The 7,100-nt window shown below is 45.4% G+C and overlaps 1 pseudogene; it reads right to left on the reverse strand.

The window, feature by feature from the left end:
* Positions 1 to 228: 228 nt before the first annotated feature.
* Positions 229 to 1,604, reverse strand: LOC149125585 (small ribosomal subunit protein eS28 pseudogene; annotated as a pseudogene).
* Between the last annotated feature and the right edge of the window lie 5,496 nt (positions 1,605 to 7,100).

A 7,100-nucleotide genomic window follows, 5' to 3' on the forward strand; every position in this document is an offset into this window, starting at 1 on the left:
TATGAAACATAGTGTTCTCTCTTTTTATATTCCAGTACAACTTTGATCATTGGGAGGAAGGGAGTGGGAACAATTCAATAGTAGCCAACCTTCTCCTGCCTCGTAGGGACTTCCTCTGGTCTCCCTTCCCCCACCTCCCTGAAAAGCCTCTTCATGAATTCTCCCCAGGGGAGAATCAGGCGCACCGTGCTTCCCTGTGCTGGCAAGTCTCACCCTGAGATGTGCGGGCTAGTTCACCTCTCCTCGCCCGGGGCAGGAGCCCGCTTTGCAGTGCACAGGGAGGGACGGCTCCAGGGGCCTGAACAGAGAGAAGGGGAGGAGTCGCTCTCTTTTACAGAGAGTAAATATTAAGCCCTGCTCTTAGGTACTTACGCATCACTTGAGCCAGTGCAGGTGGGAGGAACTATGGACTAGGAGCGGCGTGAACCATGTGTTGAGAAGGACTGATCAGGACATGACATCAGAAAACATCTCAGACAAGCTTGAGCCAAAAAAACTCATCTCAGGAGTTTGAGGCACTCGCATTTCAGGGGGAACAGGGACTCAAAGATGTGCCCGTAACGCATGCTCCCCTGTGCTGGCCGCATTCTCACAGGCTGTCTTCACGCAAGGGCAAGTGGGCTGCTAGCATCTCGGAGCTTGCGTGTTTTAACTTTCAAGTCTAGCGATAAAGAACTTATTCTTGGGCAGTGTTGTGGCATAGCAGGTAAAGCTGCTGCCTGTGGCCCCAGCATCCCCTGTGGATGCCTGTTTGTGTCCCAGCTGCTCCACTTCTGATCCAGCTCCCTGCTAATGGCCCGGGAAAAGCAGTGGAAGATGACCCAAGTGGTAGGGCCCCTGCACCCAGGTGGGAGACCCAGATGAAGCTCCTGGCTCCTGGCTTCAGCCTGGCCCAGCCCTGGCCATTGCGGCCATTTGGAGAGGGAACCAGCAGATGGGAGCTCTCTCTGTTTCTCTCTCGTTGTAACTCTAATTTTCAAATAAATAACTCTGGCTTTTAAAGTAAATCCTTAAAAAAAAGAACTTATTCCAACAGTCGGACTTCGGTGGCTCTGATTGCACTAGCTCAACTCACGTGCGCATCCTTGAACCTGCAGCCAGGGAGATGTTTTATCACTCAGGGATGCTTCCAGCTGCAAACAACAGAGCACTTGGCTAAAACGAAAAGCTCCTTTTCCTTATGTAAAGAGCCACGTGGAACAGACAGCTACTGCTGATGACTCAACAGGCTAACATCCTTGTTTCTCTCTCTCTCTTCCCCTCCTTTTATAATACAAACACTTTATTTAACAGCTACAGATTGCTGTTGTGGGGCAAGTGGTCGATCCCATCATCCAGGACACAGAAGCAGCTGAGTGCAGCCTCCAAGCCACTCCCTCTGACTCCAACAGGGTAACTCCTCACCCTGGGCCATGCATTGGGCCTTTCGTATTGCAGATGATGGAGTGGCTTGTGTCACCCATAAATTCCACGCGCAGCTGCACACATTGTCCCTGTGAGTCAGTCCTGACCAGCACCTTGGTGACCCTGGCCAGCTCGAGGGGCTGCACACAGCTAGTTGGACTGACATCTTTGATAGTTTTTTTTTTTGTCCTTTTCTTCATTATTGCAAGAGTTGTATAAGAAGGCAGAAGCCAGGGCGGGAACTGTGGCACAGTGGGTAAAAGCGCCACCTGCATTGCTGGCATCCCACATGAATACTGGTTCTGGTCCTGGCTGATCCACTTGTGATCCAGTGCCCTGCTAATGCACTTGAGAAAGCAGCAGAAGATGGCCTGAGTGCTTGGGCCCCTGCTATCCATGTGGGAGACCCAGATAAGGTTCCAGGCTCCTGGTGTGGGCCTAGCCCAATCCCAACCATTGTGGCCATTTGGAAAGTGAACCAGCAAATGGAAGACCTTGTTTTTCTGTTTTTCCCTCAGTCTCTCTGTAACTCTGCCTTTTATATGCAGAATCTTAAAAGAAAAAGAGGGGCCCAGCACTGTGGCACAGCGGGTAAAGCTGCTACCTGCAGTGCCAGCATCCCATATGGGTGCTGGTTCAGTCCTGGCTGCTCCACTTCCCATCCAGCTCTCTGTGATGGCCTGGGAAAGCAGTAGAAGATGACCCAAGTTATTGGGCTCCTGCACCCACATGGGAGACCCACAAGAAGCTCCTGGCTCCTGGCTTCGGATCAGCACAGCTCCAGCTGTTGCAGCATTTGGAAAGTGAAACAGCGGATGGAAGATATCTCTCTCTCTCTCTGTAACTCTGCTTTCAAATAAATAAATCTTAAAAAAAAAAAGAAAGAAAAGAAAAAAGAAGAAGAAAGTAGAAGCCATATCAGGATTCTCTTAGATGATGTTTCAGGTTCCTTTTTTTTTTTTTTTTTTTTGACAGGCAGAGTTAGACAGTGGGAGAGAGAGACAGAGAGAGAGAGTTATAGACAGTGAGAGAGAGAGACAGAGAGAAAGGTCTTCCTTCTGTTGGTTCACTCCCCTAATGGCCACCATGGCCAGTGTTGCGCTGATGCAAAGCCAGGAGCCGGGTGCTTCCTCCCACTGTCTCAGGTTCCTTTCAATACTAAGGGTGAAGCAATGATAACTATAATTATGTGAACACCTGAGACTTATTTGATGATGGTCCACTAAAAACTTGTTCCCCTCCCCAGTCGCATCATCAGTTGCTGTGTTAAAGACTTTTGTTTGGAGGGGATTATATTCAGATGAAGTAATATTTACTGAGATTTAGTATTCTGAGCTTCCACATGGACTTGGTGAAGTCCTTCCCACAGTAATCCACTTACTGCTGAGAAAACAGATGTTAAGTGACTTGCTCAAGGTCACGTCCCCAGCATGTGTAAGGTAAGAGTCGTCTTCTTCTTCTTCTTCTTTTTTTTAAGATTTTATTTATTTGGGAGGTAGAGTTATAGACAGTGAGAGGGAGAGACAGATAGAAAGGTCTTCTATCCACTGGTTCACTCCCCAACTGGCTGCAATGGCTGGAGCTGCGGCGATCCGAAGCCAGGAGCCAGGAGTTTCTTCTGGGTCTCCCACACAGGTGCAGGGGCCCAGCACCTGAGCCATCTTCCACTGCTTTCCCAGGCCATAGCAGAGAGCTGGATTGGAAGAGGAGCAGCTGGGACTAGAACCGGCATCCATATGGGATGCTGGCACCACAGGCAGAGGATTAACTACTGTGCCACAGCACCGGCTCCCAAGGTAAGAGTCTTCTTACTCTGAGTTCAGGATTCTTCTTGCTAGCCTGCACTTTTGGCCCAACTTCCTCAGGACAGACTGGTTCCATCCCAGTGAAGTCAGGTCACTGGGGAAGTTTCCAAGTATTCTAGAAACTTCTATTCTTGGAAAAGTGACTCAAGTGCCAATCATTCCTGGAATTAAGGTTCTGAGCCTCTTCCAGGGGAATCCTCTGCCTTAATTAAGTGGTTATTTTGGATATCTTACATGGGTTTTGTGACTTTTCCCAGCTGAATTCTCCAAAGATGCCCCCCCCCCCCCCAGCAGACAGCAGTTGACAGAATATCACCAGGGAGGGGTTAGAAGGCCTGTATGCCAAGCCTGCAGGCCCGCTGCCAGGGGCCGCCTCTGCTTCCAAATTGTGGAGTTCTAGGAGAACTTAGATGCCCAGGTCATCCCAGTGCATTTTCCCAACTCCTCCCACGGCAGAAATACACCTCTCTGAATAAAGCCTCTCCCGCCATTACACTCAACGTGAACTTCTTTTAAATGCTGGTAACTCTTGTGTTTTTAAAACCACAGGTTGTAAAATGGCTCAGGTTAGTAATCCAGCATGTGCAATAAAACACCCAATAAAATGCACAAGGATCATCTATTTGGAGCAAATGTTCTTCACATTGCAGTGGTCACTTGTACAATAACCAGGGAACAATCACGGACACAGCATTTGTTGTGATTTGGGGTGATTTATGTCTAACTGTAACAGATACGAAAAGAAATTTGAACTTTCGGCCGGCGCCGCGGCTCACTAGGCTAATCCTCCGCCTAGCGGCGCCGGCACACCGGGTTCTAGTCCCGGTCGGGGCTCCGGATTCTGTCCCGGTTGCCCCTCTTCCAGGCCAGCCCTCTGCTGTGGCCAGGGAGTGCAGTGGAGGATGGCCCAGGTGCTTGGGCCCTGCACCCCATGGGAGACCAGGAAAAGCACCTGGCTCCTGGCTCCTGCCATCGGATCAGCGCGGTGCGCCGGCCGCAGCGCGCCGGCCGCGGCGGCCATTGGAGGGTGAACCAACGGCAAAGGAAGACCTTTCTCTCTGTCTCTCTCTCTCACTGTCCACTCTGCCTGTCAAAAAAAAAAAAAAAAAAAAAAAAAAAAAAAAAAGAAATTTGAACTTTCATTAAATACTATTTTTATTTCAATTTTGAAAGAAAAATTTGAACTACACATCCTTTAAGCTATTTTTTAAAAAAAGATGTATTTATTAATTTCAGAGGCAGAGTTATAGACAGAGAGAGGAACTGAGAGAGAGAGAGGTCTTCCATCTAGGGGTTCACTCCCCAAAAATGGTCATATTGGCCAGAGTTGAGCCAATCCAAAGCCAGAAGCCAGGAGCTTCTTCCAGGTCTCCCACGTGGGTGCAGGGGCCCAAACACTTGAGCCATCTTCCACTGCTATCCTGGGCCATTAGCAAAAAGCTGGATTGGAAGAGGAGCAGCCAGGACGTGAACCACCACCCATATGGGACACAGGCGCTGCGGGAGGAAGCTTAACTTACTGTGCCACAGTGCTGGCCTCTCCTTCAAGTTTTTGGAATTAATTGAATAGTGACTCAAATTACAACATGAGCTGTTTAGAAAGTGCTGCCACCCATGACTACCTACTTTTGTCAACAGCATTTATTTTATAACCATGAAAGCAAAATAGAATGCAGAAAAATTACACAGCATTAGAGTTTAAAATTTTTCTATTTATAATGAAAAGTATGCTCTTTTAAAGTCATTGACTTTAATAAAACAGGTTAACTTGCAACCTATGAAATATGTCCATTTCTTGAAAATAGAGATAGGAGTTTTGTCCTGTGCTGTGTCCCATATCAGAGTGCCTGGGTTTGAGTTCTAGCTTCACTCTAATTCCATCTTACTGATAATGCACATCCTGAGAGGCAGCAGGTGATGCTTAAGTAGTTGGGTTCCTGCCACCCACACAAAGACCTGGACTGAGTTCTCTGCTTCTGGGCATTTGGGGAGTGAACCAGCCTTGGGAGCTCTGTATCTCTGCCTCCTAAATAAATAAAATAAATTTCCTTGAAAATAAAGAGACTATAAACAAATACTGAAGTCTAGTTAACAATATGTATGCTGAAGTATCTAGGAGGAAATGGACTAATGTCTCCATTTTCCTTTGAAATCTATCAATAAAATGCTAATGGGTGGACAGAGTGACATGTGACAAAGCAAGTGAACTAAAATGTTAATGTTAATGTTTAAAAGAAGTTCACGTTGAGTGTAATGGCGGGAGAGGCTTTATTCAGAGAGGTGTATTTCTGCCGTGGGAGGAGTTGGGAAAATGCACTGGGATGACCTGGGCATCTGGTTTTCAAAGTAAGACAGTTTCAACTTTTGATGTTTATTGGAAACATTTCCTAATTATGCAAATTAATAGACAAGCCAGACTTGTATATAGGTAAATAAATCTTTAAGACAAATAAAAACAAAACACTTTTGAAATTAAAGGCCTAAATAAGTGAGGAGATATACCATGTTCATGGATTAGAGGATTTAAGCTTGTAAGAATGACAATTCTCAACAATTTGTTCTATAGATTAAACACAGAGCTAGCTCTTTGAGTTGAAACTGAGCAACCTACTCTAAAAATTATACAGAAATGAATACTACCCAGAATAGCTAAAATGGCAAAGCTTTAGAACTTACTCTACTTTCAAGGCTAACTGCAACTACAATAATGAAAAACAAGGCAGGACTGGTGTGAAGATGGACAAATGGATCAATGGCATAGCACAGGGAGTCCAAACATAAACCCACACATAAACACAGTCAGCTGATTCTGACAGGAGCCAAAGCCATTCAATGAGGGAAGAAAAATTCTTCCAAAAAACACTGCTGGAGCTACTGGGTGTCAGTAGTGGGAGAAAAAAGAACACTGACTACCCACTTCCAACCTCACAGTAGAATGTACCAAAACTAATTTGAGGTGCATTGTGGACTTAAAAAAGAAATCTAAGAAAACATAGGAGAATATTTTTGAGTGCTAGGGGTGAAGGAATTGGGGAGGAGGGTTTCAGGAAAAGATATCTTAGCATACAAAAAGCACTAACTAAAAACAAAAAGAAAAGAATATATTTGACTTCATCAAAATTTAAAACAAGCAATAAAAATCATGCATCCATAAACAACAGAAATGAACCTCACATATGCAATGTTGAGGAAAGAAGCTAGACACAAGAAATGTTTTTATGGATTTTAAGAACTTGGAAAATGAATCTATATTGACAGAAATCAAAATAGTAATTGCCTTAGAGGATGTGGGATATTAATTGGAAAGAATGAAAAGGGAATTTCTGGAATGATAAAAATGTTTTTAACTAGATTCGGATGAGTTATAAGTACATATACTTTTGTCAAAATTCAATGAGCTGTATATTTTAACTAAGTAGATTATACCTCAGAGTACAGTTTAAAAAAGAGTCCTTTCTGTAAATCATGTATCTGATAAAGAATTTGAATCCAGGATATATGTAGAACTTTCATAACCCAACAGTAAAAGGATAAACAACCCAAAGAAAAAATGGCCAAAAGATTCAAATACACCACTTTTCATGGCTGGCACCATGGCTCACTTGGTTAATCCTCTGCCTGCAGTGCTGGCATCCCATATGGGCACTGGGTTCTAGTCCCAGTTGCTCCTCTTCCAGTCCAGATCTCTGCTGTGGTCCCGGGAGGGCAGTGGAGGATGGCCCAAACCCTTGCTTGGGCCCCTGCACTCGCGTGGGAGACCAGGAAGAAATGCCTAGCTCCTGGCTTTGGATTGGTGCAGTGCCGGCCATGATGAACATTTGAGGAGTGAACCAACGGAAGACCTTTCTTTCTGTCTGTCTCTCTCTCACTGTCTAACTCTGTAAAAAAAAA

This window comes from Oryctolagus cuniculus, chromosome 7, assembly GCF_051225735.1.
Source record: "Oryctolagus cuniculus isolate XC-2025 breed Fujian yellow rabbit chromosome 7, ASM5122573v1, whole genome shotgun sequence".
Lineage (NCBI taxonomy): Eukaryota > Metazoa > Chordata > Mammalia > Lagomorpha > Leporidae > Oryctolagus > Oryctolagus cuniculus.